This window comes from Lathamus discolor, chromosome 5, assembly GCF_037157495.1.
Source record: "Lathamus discolor isolate bLatDis1 chromosome 5, bLatDis1.hap1, whole genome shotgun sequence".
NCBI classification, from domain to species: Eukaryota; Metazoa; Chordata; class Aves; order Psittaciformes; family Psittacidae; genus Lathamus; species Lathamus discolor.
In genome coordinates, this window is record NC_088888.1 from 30,147,712 (window position 1) to 30,162,037 (window position 14,326).

The window sequence follows — 14,326 nt, forward strand, 5'->3', positions numbered from 1 at the left end:
TGGGCTTTTCAGAAACTACAGTCCAGCATGATTTTGGGTATTAAATAATAAAATCACAGAATTAAATATTATATCAAAGCTAGGAAGAAGTATTAAGATGAAAGACAAAGAAGAAAAGTGTTCTCAAGTCATAATTGGAATGAAATTTCACTATGAAATTAAATTCATGAGGCATTACATACAAATTAAGAACCTGAACGTGTACAAGTCCATGGGACCTGATGAAATCCATCCACGGGTCCTGAAGCATCTGGAAAATGAAGTTGCTAAGCCACTGGCCATCATATTTGAAAAATCATGGCAGTCAGGTGAAGTTCCTGAAGACTGGAAAAGGGGAAATATAACCCCCATTTTCAAGAAGGGCAAAATGGATGACCCAGGGACATACAGAGCAGTCAGTCTCACCTCTGTGCCTGGCAAAAGCTTGGAGCACATTCTCCTGGAAGGCATGCTAAGGCACATGAAAAACAACAAGGTGCTTGGTGACAGCCAGCATGGCTTCACTAAGGGGAAATCCTGCCTGGCCCATTTGGTGGCCTTCTATGATGGGGCTACAGAACTGATGGACAGGGGTAGAGCAGTTGATGTCATCTACCTGGACTTGTGCAAAGCATTCAACACTGTGCCACATGACATCATTGTCTCTAAATTGAAGAGACGTCGGTTTGATAGGTGGACCACTCGGTGGATAAAGAACTGGCTGGACAGCTGTACACAAAGTGTGGTGGTCAATGGCTCAATGTCCAGCCGGAGACTGGTAACGAGTGGTGTCCCTCAGGGATCAGTGTTGGGACCGGTCTTGTTCAACATCTTTGTCACTGACATGGACACTGGATTGAGTGCGCCCTCAGCAAGTTTGCCGATGACACCAGGCTGTGTGGCTCGGTTGATACGCTGGAGGGAAGGGACCTTGACACGCTTGTGAGGTGGGCGGATACCAACCTCATGAAGTTTAACCATGACAAGTGCAAGGTCCTACACCTGGGTCGGAGCAGTCCCAGGCACAGCTACAGATTGGGCAAAGAAGAGATTCAGAGCGGCCCTGCGAAGAAGGACTTGAGGGTGTTGGTCGATGAGAAACTGAACATGAGCCGGCTTCAGTGTGCGCTCACAGCCCAGAAAGCCAACCATATCCTGGGCTGCATCAAAAGGAGCGTGACCAGCAGGTCGAAGGAGGTGATCCTGCCTCTCTACTCTGCTCTTGTGAGACCTCACCTGGAGTATTGTGTGCAGTTCTGGTGTCCTCAACATAAAAAAAGACATGGAACTGCTGGAACAAGTCCAGAGGAGGGCCACGAGGATGATCAGGGGACTGGAGCACCTCCCGTGTGAAGACAGGCTGAGAAAGTTGGAGCTGTTCAGCCTGGAGAAGAGAAGGCTGCGTGGAGACCTCATAGCAGCCTTCCAGTACCTGAAGGGGGCCTATAGGGATGCTGGGGAGGGACTCTTCATTAGGGACTGTAGTGATAGAACAAGGGCTAATGGGTTCAAACTTAATCAGGGGAAGTTTAGATTGGATATAAGGAAGAAATTCTTTCCTGTTAGGGTGGTGAGGCACTAGAATGGGTTGCCCAAGGAAGCTGTGACTGCTCCATCCCTGGCGATGTTCAAGACTTAGTGTGAGGTGTCCCTGCCCATGGCAGGGGGGTTGGAACTAGATGATCTTAAGGTCCTTTCCAACCCTAGCTATTCTATGATTCTATGAAATGAAGTAGAACATGAGGGGGCCATTGCCTATTTTTAACTCGCAGAAGTCTGTGTCACTGTGCACAGTACTACAGAGAAGCACAAAGAGAAAGTAGAAGTTTCTTAAACCAAAAAAACCCTACTGCGCAGAAGCAGAAGTACTATTTTCAGGATTACTGTTTGCACATTTGTGTTTCACATGAGTGGGCTGGCAAGGACACTTTGCATATACTAGAACAGAAAGTTTTGAACTCTTGCAGGAAGCAGCTGAGGAAGGAAAAGCAGCCAGGCCCCCAGCTCCTTCCCCCTTCTCCAGCTCCCAGCAGAATACAAAGTAGCTTATTTCAGGCCGTCCCCCCTGAGAGACGGCCAGTTTATAGGCACTGACTGGTTTAGCAAGATGCTGCTGCTCCAGATGGAGGATGAGACAGAGTTCACTCAGCTCCTCATTCAGCACATGGCACTTCTCACAGGTTTTCTTTTGAACAGCCCACAGTTTCACAGTTGTTAGGGGTGTGCTAGCAAACTGCAACGAGGCAACCCTTTTTGTGGAGTTTTTTCTCCCTAAAATGTCAACATACTAAAACAAAAAAAACCCTCAGAGAGTATCTTAACTAAGAATTTGAAGTAAAAGTACCAAACGGCGTTTGGAAACCATCTTCCCCAGAGATTTTACTTCTTCCTGTCATTTGATTTAAAAAATGAAGACAAAGTTAACTTGTACAAGAAAGAAACCTAAGAAAAGTTGAGTATCATCTGATTAAATTACATAACTTAGACAAGTTTGGAGATAAATATAGTTGAGTCAGATAAACCTCTTTCAAAAAAGTATTTGGAAGATAAAACCTTTGGAAATGGTGAAGCTGACGCACAATAAAACTGAAAATTGCATCACACACTTTACAGAGTGCATTACATCTTTCCTTGACCATATACCCACCTTGCAAATGAAATTCAGCTACATTTATATGCCAAGATACTGACTATGATCTTAGAAGCGAAACAAAAGGTAAATCAACTCCTTATAGTATTGTGCCACTCCTTTCTACAGCACTCGAAGACACAGAAGTAAGAATAAAAAAGAGAGCTGACAATCATAAGTTAAAGTCTTTCTAACAAAAACCACCCATTTGTTAGCATGGATGTTTGGCAAGAATGTTTCCATTTTGACAAGATTTTCTTCAAGTATAAACTCCAATCTCTTTGGTGGCCAGAACAAGAGATTGAAACACCAGCCAAAAGTATAATAATGGCTATACGTGCCCCAACCACTCCCCCAGCCCCCCACCCCCCTCCACCAAAGTACTAGTCTCAGCATCACTGCTAAAGGACAGCTAAAAAGTAAATGAGATTGGTGGGGAGGGAAGAAACACCACACAAAATAAACTGTTCAAAGTGAAAGGTGTTTTTTAAGACGTAACGATGTGGATGGTCCTAGGGTAAAATGAGACAACCATTATCCCTTTCCTAGCAAAAGGACACTTCACACATTTGAGAAGGGGTGGGGGGGGGGGGGTAGAACTAAAAAAGGAAGATTAAATAAAGAGACGCAGTATATTTAAATATTGGTGTTTATTGTTGTGGATGAAAAAAACACGAAGAACCTGGTTTTGAGTAACAATTCTTCAATTTCTTGTCTTAAAAAACCAAAAAAAACCTAAAACAAAACCCAACCAAAAATAAAGCACCACGTCCATTTGTATTTTCAGAACAAAGAGCGATCAGCATGCTTTGAAAAAACATCTAAGAACTAACATTTTCTGAAGTAAGTCCCTTGATGAAGGGAATGCAAATAATGTTATTACAGACAGTGTAGGTGAAATATAACTTCAAGCCCAGTCTCTTCATGTGCAATGTGCACAGAATAAGAAACCACAAATGATTAATGTGTCTACGTTCAGACTTAAGCTCACAGACAGTTTCTACTAATACCATAATACTTCTGACCTAACTTCATTTTCATATATGCCCATACAGCATTCTAACAGTTACAAATGCTGAAATGCATATCATATTTGCATCTGATTTCACATACTATATACACTTACAGGATGGCACAGATTCATGCATTTAAATCCATTGTGGATTATCACATACATCTCTTAGTGGTGAAAATTCTTAAAATGAGGCAATCAGTTCTGGTATTATACATAAATATTTTATGCATTCTATCATCATTTATATGTTAAAAATACAGTTTGAAGTAAAAGAAAACCATTTGACCAGGAGAGCAAGAAGAGTTTAGCTTTCTCTTTTTCTGGGGAAAAGAAAATGTAAGTGTTCCCATTTCTGGCAGTTCTTACTGCCGCAATTCTTACCCTTTCAGAACAAAATACTGTGTCCGCCCCAGCTGTCTGAAGGAATGTATCCACAAGCTGCAGTCCACATTTATATTATTTTAGTCTAAATAGTATGTTTCCTTTTTTTTTTTCTTCCCTTCTTTGTAAGTTTCTGACAATCAGTTGCCTTTATCACTTGGGCCATTCTTTCCTAGGCATTATTTACTGCAGTGATGTTGCCACCACAATTCTGAAACTGCAGGTTTCAACTGAGAATGTGTAATAATTTATTCTAAACAATAACAATAGTAGTAATAATTTAGGGTACCTGCCTAACTAGGGATACTTTTTCTCAACTTTGAACGCTAGATGAATTCATCTCTATGGTTTACAGCAAGTCCCTCCCATGGACTCAGATGCTCAAAACCCATAATATTTAGTCACTCTGCAGAGATACCTATCCTGTCTCACTGGAATGCAAGGGAGCTCCAGTGTTTTGAGTATGAGGTTGTTTATTACCAAAACATAGCCCTGCAAACCAAGCAGCATTTCTTAAGATTGACAAATACAGGTTATATCTTTCAAATGCACAAACTCGGGAATGCAGCCCTGACTTTGAACACCTTTAAAGCAAACTCAGTGTGTAAGCCCTAGGATCTGAAAAACACTGACCTCCAGGCAGGAGCAGGGCTGATCCCCAGCCCACAAAGATGACCTGCAGGCTTGCAGACAGGGGAACAGGGAACAGGCACTCTGTCAGCCCTACCTCTGCTAGGGTTGTCAGGAACCCCTAGCAGCCAGAAAACTGAACTTGGGTCTGGCTGAACACTAAGCCAGACTATAATTAAAACCAAGCAGTCCTCCGAATGGGGAAAAAAAAAAATAATTCAAACAAAAGGCAAACTGAAAACCTGCAAACTCGGACAGATAAGAAGAAAAGATTAAAGGGCTGAAAGCAGTGAGAGGAAAAAGGGGGAGGGGGGGAAGGGAGGGAAAGGGATCTGGAGGGGCATGCAAAGTGGTCATGGGGTGGAAGGAACTGGAGAGGAGCTGCCTGCCAACCACCTGCACACCTCTCCTTTAACATGTGTGCTGACAGCTGGGAGGAGGGATGAGGACTCGGCTGTCTGTGAGCATCCAGGCTCCACTCATGGAAGACAAGAGACACCTGCCCAAATGTCCTTGGAACCAGTCCTCCCACTTGTGTACCCAAAACCCTCCCCCACCAGCTTTGCAAAGGGTGCAGTAATGGGAACAGTATGACCTGCAGAAATTAAGAGGACAGCCAATTGTAATCAGCTTTTAAAAACACCTAAATTTCCTACAGCCTCACAGTCACTGAACTATCCTAGGGAGGAAGTATCTTTCAGGGAGAGGAAGGAACCAAGCCCATGTTACAGAATTATTTTATAAAAAGACAACAATTACTTAATCTGTGGCAGTTTTCTTAACACATCCTTCCTTTTCTGCTGCTTTTTTTGTAACCCAAAAGGCAGTTACTCACATTACCTTTATAAAAGCTTTTCTAAATTATCAATGGCTTCCTTAAAGAGACAAGAGGTTGGTTGTAGATGGGGGAAACGAAAAGAATCAACTGCATGGCACACAATAGGACTTCTTTCTTTGCATAATGTTAGAATAATAGATGTGTATTTAAAATACAGTCTGCACAGAATTAGTGATTTGCTTTCTGATCAGCTCTATCATAAAATATTCCCCATAATCCCATGAATGACCATAAATCCCCTTTTATTATAAAAGAAATGAGTTACTGAGTCACAGGTTACCCTTTACTTGTTCTTAGACACACTAAGTTAAAACAATAATCATAGCTGCCAACTTCAATGCTAATATGAATATTTTTCTTTCTTATTGAAAGCAAAATCAGCAAAGAAATAAACTGTTGAAAGTCTTGATAATGAAAGGTTAAGGTTGCCAGTCATGGTTCAGGCCACTCAAACACCCCATTTAGTCATATGAGAAAAATACAATCAGAAAATAAAGTTAATGACCAGAAAGCCATTTAACACCACTCTTCTTGACTCATACTATAATAATGACCATAACATTGATAACCACCTACAGTCATCCATTTAGATCATTCTTCTTATGGCACTGACCTTTGTCAGAGAAACATATTTGCCACTGATTAAATTTCATTGTGGAGAAAATCACATGTAATTTCTATTTAGTCCTACAAATATACCTATTTGGATCAACAAAAGCATAATTTGAGATGTAACAGTAATAAAAATCTTTAGTAGCTTACATCACAGGAGAAGATACAACAGTGCTTTACTACCACTGAAATTGCATGGGCAGTCTCCCAGATTTACTAGGGATGGGGGGAAAAGTCCTAATGCAATGCCTCCCCCCAAAAAAAACAATCCCAAATCCACACTTCAAACAGAAGAGGGAGAAAGGCATGAGAAGTCAGGGACTGTAGCCCATATGACCAAGAGGGATAAATCAGGTGGGCTGAAAAATGGCAGGGCACAGAAGCTAAAGAAAACATACAGGCAAGAGTGAACCCCCCCTGATCTGATGCTGCCACCTGAGATAAAACAGAGAGGCTTTTAAAAGTGTGTCCTCTGCACAGGTGTCACTTCCATCCTGTGCATTTTAACTAGGAAGACAAGTGGTGCAATTTACATTGTCACACTGTTTATAACATTTCCTCCTCTAGTGATTAGCTTACCATATGTGGGAACAGGAATCAGCTGCTCTTCCAGGAAGGACCCAGAGGATGCCATCTACCTTTTTGGTTCGTTAATTTGTCTCTTATATGAATATTATCAAAACTTTGATCATCATTAACAATTGAAGTGGGCATCAACATTTCCTGATACCCATAATTATATTTCACATCACTAGAAGACGTTTTAAGTACAGTACAACAGCAAGAAAGCACCAGGATTACTCACTGACAAAAGGTTGATCTGTTTTGCTTTGTGACTTCAAGTAACTCAAGCCACAATTAACTGGGTCGTTACAAAGAAGTGTATAATAAAGCTGTAAAGCTAAGTGAATTTCTAACACAGAGTAATCATTTTATATTTAACCAAATGATGGCATTCAAACAAGACTCCTGCATTGCCAAGCAGATTCAGTAATGTTAAGTATAGCTTATATTGTAAGAATGTATCTATATTTTACATTCATAATCTAAGTCCTGAATAACATGAGCAAATGTGAAACAATGTAAGCATTAACAGGCCATGTAAGGACCAAAATGAGTTATCAAGTTTAATGTTATAATGGAAGGATCCAGTCCAAAAAGATTAATACTTATTGGAAACAGAAAAGGTTGGTGAAAATGCTGTTTTTCATAGTTTCGGGTATTTATATGATGGCATAAAAATGGGATGATTTATGCCTGTACTTCTGCTCATGAAGAGTTTAGCTTAATGTTTCCTTTTTACTTTAAGTGATCTCATGAAATATATTAAGACAAATTTAATGTGGTATGGCTAATGGTAGTGAAGTGCTGAGCAAGCTTTTATGTACTTCAGCTTTGATCTGCAGTATCCCTGACACTCAAACCAACTGAAGCAGAAAGGAAAATTATTCTGCATCATGCATTATGATGGGACAAAAAAATCAAGAAAAGACTAAAACTGCCAAATCATTTTAATTCTGCCTCATAATGGATTTGGACATGAATTTTAAAAACAGAAAATTCAGTATATGAATATATTCTTTCAGCAAAAGTCCCAAATGACAACAAAAAGGACAATTACAAGGTTATTAGAATTTCAAATACAAACAAAAATTGCATAGGTTATACATAAAGCAAGAACATATCATAACATTTTGTGAACTAATGGCACGCACTCAGAAAGGGAATAAGAGAAAAGCTACTGCACAAATATTGAACCACGCAAATGACTGAACAAAAAAATTACAGGTATTATGAATTTGCCAGACAACAACAGAAACAGTGAAAAATTAATCAAGAGTTGTAATGGAAATAATTGGAATACAATTAAAGATTACTCAATATGAGCTTTTGGAACACAAATTTTGTCAGACTTGTAAGATTATAGGCTTATATACTTAAGTATATTACCACTGCAGCCTTGGTTTTATTAAGACCTGGAATAAAAACATATCTCAATTAAGAACTAATACAATATAAGAAGCATCACAACTTCACTGAATTGCTTACAAGCTTGAATTCAGAAAATACCCTGCAATTAGTCCTAGTAGGTATTCAGAAGTTTCCATTTCTTTGCTCTTTCTTTTCCAACTTGCTCTATCAACTTAAGACTTTTGTCTTAATTTTTTGCCACTTAACAACTGAGAAGGAGAAAACAATAAAGCATTATAAAATGGTAGTTCTTGATGAGGCAGCTCTTGATTTCAAAGGTATTTATCTCTTGAGATAGGTTTTAAGCACCTATGAATCTTTAAGTTTTTGCCATGTTCTCTATAACTCAAATCCATGTTACAGCTGGAGTCCTACTGGGATTTGTGATCTCCCAATAGCACTGTGAAAATAAACACATTAAAGACTAGAAGTGGACCACTGGCTACTGCACCACTGTAGATTAATCAATTTTTGTACTCACTTCAAAAAAAGTTCTAACTTCAAATAAAGAACATTCACAAAAAAAGTGAATGTTTCCTTTTCTAAATACAAACATTGTGGCTATGTTTCCTGTGGCAGCTTTAATGGAACCTAATGTTACACAAGTCAGGCAATTAATTCACTCTTAACAGCTTCTAACCAACCTGATACATAAAACCATAAATATTAAGAATAATTTCAAATGATTGTATGCTGAATGCTAACAGGGTATAAGCCTCATGTAACACCTAGCAAATGAAAACATGTACGTCATTCCAGGATACACTTATGCCTCCTCAAAACTCTAACAAGCTAATAGAAAACCTGACAGTTTCTGGAAAAGTATGAAAGGAAGCATGTAATTTGCATAATATTGGAAATAATGCCATGTATAGGACATTTCTCAGTTATAAACAATTTAGACACCTCCTTGGCCAAGGAAATACACTAAGAATTTTCCACTCTCCAAGCTTAAAAAGTTTCTTCAATACTTTTTACAAATAACTCAGCCTAATGTCATTTCCCAGCAATGCGAGGAGCCCTGGCATGCACAACATATTGCAGTCATGTTAAATACCTTCCTTCCTTATCGTAATTTAACCACACTATGCAAGTGCACCTACAAAGAAGAGCCTCACAATTAGATGTCTTTATCTCCAGGGAAATTTAAAATTGCTCTGTAACTTCCCAAAGCTATACTGCTGAGAACAACTATTGTTCATTCAGCAGGTTTATTACTTATGCCTTCTTTAAAAGAGCTGTTAACACAGTACGAATCTCATTATTTTCTGTGGACTGGAAGAAAGAACATCAAATAAATGTTGGTTAAAAAAAAAAAGTATGGGCTGACCACAACTGACAAAGTGCAGAGCTCTGAAAGACATCTGGTTCCTGGGACTGACCCACTCGTTCAGGTTAAAAATAAAGAGAAGATCATGAAAAATCTGGTCCCTGATTCAATAAAGTATTCAAGTATGTCTAGCTTTACATGTTCGTGTTAGCCTACCACAGCTAATGGAATTACTCACTTAAAAATTATCTGTATAAACAATGCCAAAAGAGAAACTGAAAGTGACTTCAGGGAGAAGGTAAAGGCAAAGCATTTCAGGGGTCAGGCTGCACCATGCTTTGAGAAGAAGCTCCATGAGCCCCCTATTCTAGAAAAGAAATGGATTTTAAAAGTTTGCTGCTGCCTGGCTTCTCTGTTTTCAGACAAGCAATGAACCCCACTGGTGCAACGATCACTTTCAGCATCACCTAACAAACAGTCCAAGCAGCCTTGCTAAAGGATAAACAGCAGCAAAGGTTTGAAAAGCAACAGCTGGACAGAGCTGTTAAGCAAGTCCAAGAATCCTTTCCTTGAGAGAACCAATGAGTTGCACACACTAATTTTTTGTGGTTTTCAGGATACACAAAAGCCAAGATTTACTAACAATGGATATTGTTTGCACAGCTTTTTCTCCTTAGGAACAGTAAAACATGTATGTGAACAACTTTTAAGAACTAAGGCATTACCAATTGTTAAAGGAAGAGCAAAATCATTGAAGAAACAGTTAACATATGTTAAAAAAACAGCTCCCAGGAAAATAAATGTTAGAAAAGAAATTAGCTAGAAAGCCATGGTAAAATTATAAATAAATCATTAGTGTTCCTAACTCTAATGTGGTAACATTTTTGTATGTTGAAAAAAAACCCCATGAAATTGTATAGCAGAAATAAGACAGTTTAGAAATATATAAATAACCTGAATTCTCTGATTGAAATAATAAATATTCCTTGACATTTCAGATAAATTGTTTCATTTCCATTTGATAAACTAGCTGAAAATTAAGTTCAGAAGTAGCTGCTGTTGAAAATTAACTGAAATCAAGCAACATTCTTTTATGGAAAATGCAGATCAAGGAAGTTGAAATAAATCTCATAAAACCATAATCAAATGTTTTGTTAAACTATAATAAAGTTCTCTGGACATATTCAAAGAAGTAACTATTTTGGATTAGGTTAGGCTGAAACTGATTTTTATTTTTGAATCTACATGTTCTACCAAAGTTGAAATTTATCAATAAAAAAAGTGGCAGAAATGTTCAGGTATAATTTTTGTAGTGGAAACAATTAAAAAGCTCTCAAGAGCATGAAGGCAGGAAAAAGCAACAAGAAAAAAGAACACTTCAAGGAAAACATGGAATTGTCTTAAACTATTTTCAACCACTGAAATGAAATTAGCTAAAATTGACTCAAACTGATGTCAAACAGGGCCATCATTTTCAATTCCCTTAATCAACAAAGAGAAAATTCAGTAACTCAAATGTTGCTATATTACTGATTTTGTTAATTTTATTATAATTAGAAACTAACAGATAATACAGGCATAGAGAAGCTCTCCTCTTTGCTTAGGCTGCTTATACAGCCATTGTCCAATATCTTCTATTACTACAAAGTAAAACTTTGATACGTACTGAGGCAATGTAAATTAACTAACATATATTCCAGCTCTTTAGTGTACCCTTTTTTTAATTGTTAGATTTATACAGGTATTAAAAAAGATTAACAAAAACATCTTTGTTGGCAGTCAGTCCTGATTTTGTTCAGTTTAGTACCTGTGCTCCTTTTCTTCCCCATATACATAAGCACTACTCTGCCCATCTCTAAACTTCTAGTGATAAAATAGTAAAAAAAACCAAAACCAAAAAACAACAAACTAACTTTTTATTAGGTTTATCATTATGAATTTTAGGGGAAAAGTAATCACCATAAAGAACTGAAATGAAAGCAACAAGTATAAATAAGCAGCAGCTATGCTGTCCAGGCTGCTTGTGAACAGCTATTAAAATTACACAATTGGTTTTCATTCAGCCAATAAATGAAGGATCAGATTCATTGCAAAAAGGTAAAAAGAAAAGCCATAAGGATGTTCTTCCTTTAGAATGCAGTACAAGTGAGGATTTAGCTTTTTCTTTTTACAATTAACATTAAATGCCATCAAAAACTTTAAAGTGACAAAACTTGCCACTCAGACTTCAGTATGTGCTATTCTGTTTACTAGTAATTTGGCTAACAGATTGAATCAATAAATTTACAAGCATTGTCTACCATAATCAAAGATTAACTGACCCCCTTTGAGGTATGTCTTCACAAGTGACTTCTCAGCCTGCGAGTTATAATGTCAAGTTTACCTAGGCTGTGTTCCCTAATAATTGCAAGGGTTTCAGTTTAACAAAGCAGGAAAAGGAGGAGGACGAGGAAGAGATTTTTTTCCTAGGTTGCCCAAGGAAGTTGTGAATGCTCCATCCCTGGCAGTGTTCAAGGCCAGGCTGGACAGAGCCTTGAGTGACATGGTTTAGAGAGAGGTGTCCCTGCCCATGGCAGGGGGGTTGGAACTTTATGATCTTAAAGTCCTTTTCAACCCATGTTATTCTATTCTATTCCATTAATTTTGTTTGGGTTTCACACCTTGGTCTGTTGTTGGTCTGACTCCCATGGTCTCCTGTTTTCTGAAGTACAGAAATCTTCACTGAAAGAATAGAAAATACAATTGTGAAAGGCAAAAATAATTGCTTGGTTACATGGGATGGTGTTGGAACATACTCAAAGTCACAGAAAACGCAAGGCTCCACACTGTGACATTTCAATTTTCTACAAATGACTAAAATGACAACTTTTAAAAATACAGTTGTTGATCATACAGAGTTAACATATACACACAGCTTGGAAACTCCATTCAGAAATACAATAGTATTTCTTTGCTCAATTCCCTGTGGTACACAATACCTAGTGTCTGTGTTTCCATATGCTGGCTGCATAGCCCTTTCCCCAGCAGCAGCAGAGGCACAACCCAATCCAAGCCTGCCGCTCAGCCACCACAGCACTCACACCCATTCAGCTGTCCAGGGCCAGGGGTGCAAGCAGTGATCCAGAGCAGGGAAGTGATGGAGGCTGGAAATTGCTATATAAAAAGGTCTATTCTTAGCCTCCAGCCATGCCTTATTATAGTTCATTGCACAGTCCTGCAAGCTATTCTGCATCACAACTGAGGTGACCATGCATGGGGACAAGCACTGTGTTAAATGCCAGGTGAGCCATCAAGAAAACACAAGAAGAATGACTCCTAGACCTTTAACACATGCACAGCCTGGTTTTGAGCAGTGATAAAACCTGTGGCATCAGAAAGGTCAAGACACTTGAACCAGATCAAAGCAAATGGAAATATATAAGCTACCATTTTCCAGGCAAAGCCAATAATTCACAACACTATCCAGCTTCAGCTGAAAATAAACAAGGACCCCTCCATTAATACCAGCTGCATTTTAAGTGAGCCACACAAGACCAGACCATGGAGGTCTGAACATGCGAAAGACCAAAAAACTTCTGCCAAGAGCAGAAGTACATTCTCAACATCACACTGGAACAAGGAGGCTCAGAATTTTAGCAAGATGTGATTTCCATTTGAATTTTCAAAGACAATCTATTAAAATATTTCCTTGAATGTATTAATGAAAACTAATTTACATTTTTCTATGTTGAAGTCTTGTTTATACTTGCAACTTTACTGACACAACAGGGAGATAAGTGGATTCAGGAAAAAAAGAAAAGTCACTACAGCTTTCCCTCTTCAACCTACATACCAGAATTCCCAGTGACTGTGTGCCAGGAGCAAGGACCACATCTGCACATGCTGCACCTCACTGCTGCAGATTTCTGGGACACAAAAGTCATCAGGCTAACACTGAAATGAGCCTACTGCTTTCACATGTTTTCTACCTTTCCTCACAAAGATTTTCTTTCTTTTTATTCCCCCCCACCCCAAGATTTACTCTCTCTAGATAAGGAAAATAATGTTTCAAGTCACCCACATACGGTTTTCAGAATCAAAGGATAGACTGTTCTGCCATCTAAACCCTATCCCAAAAGCAAGTATAAGAAAACAGAAGGTAAAATAAGCATTTGTTAAGGAAACTTCACTTCAAACAACTCCTCAGAGTTTATCCAAACTCAAAGTTTCTTGTGCTTTTTTAATATCATCAGTCTGTTTGGATTCTGTCACCTACAAATGTAAAGGAAGACTTCATTATTGTTTTAACATTCTTCAGGATTTTGTTTTGTTATTTTGAGTTTGTCTTTTTTTTTTTTTTTTTTTTTTAAATAGATTTCATATCTTAATCTAGCCGAATAAGAAACCTAGGTACATGATATGGTCAATGAGTATCTGTGACTGAAAAAAGATAACAGAACTACATATTTTTTTTACAGAAAAACTGAAGGCAGAAGAAGCCTCTGAGGCATCAGTTTGCATACACTGATGAGATTCCTCTGACCCTTCTCCAGGCTGAAAAGTCCCAGATATATCAGCTTCTCCTCACAGAGTATTTTCTCTAGCCCCCTAATCATCCTTGCGCCTCTGTGCTGGACTTGCTCCACCTTCATGTCTCTCTTGTATTGGGAGGCCCAGTACTGAACCCTGTGCTGTTAATGTGATTTCACTAGTGCCAAGTAGAAGGGAAGGATCACCTCCCTCAACCCGCAAGCAATGTTCCTCCTAACGCAGCTCAGGAGGCCATTTCCTCATGTTCTTTTCAGTTCAGACTGGAATTGAAGGTCTCTTGGTTCCTTTAGGCAACCCCAACAGCACAAGAATTCCTGAGATTAAGCAAATAACAAAAGTAACACTTTGTCTCTTATGATGAACCATGCAGGTTTTGGTGCTTAACCTACCAAAACATCTTTTGGCTAATCACTTCCTCCTGCACTTGAATTAGGCATGGTAAAACTATACGCTCTAGAAAATTATATGACA

General features: G+C 38.6%; 1 protein-coding gene across 3 annotated transcripts in view; it reads right to left on the reverse strand.

The window, feature by feature from the left end:
• CHRM3 (cholinergic receptor muscarinic 3) overlaps window positions 1–14,326 on the reverse strand; it is a 277,465-nt gene that overhangs the window by 225,065 nt on the left and 38,074 nt on the right. The gene's annotated exons all lie outside the window — the stretch shown is intronic.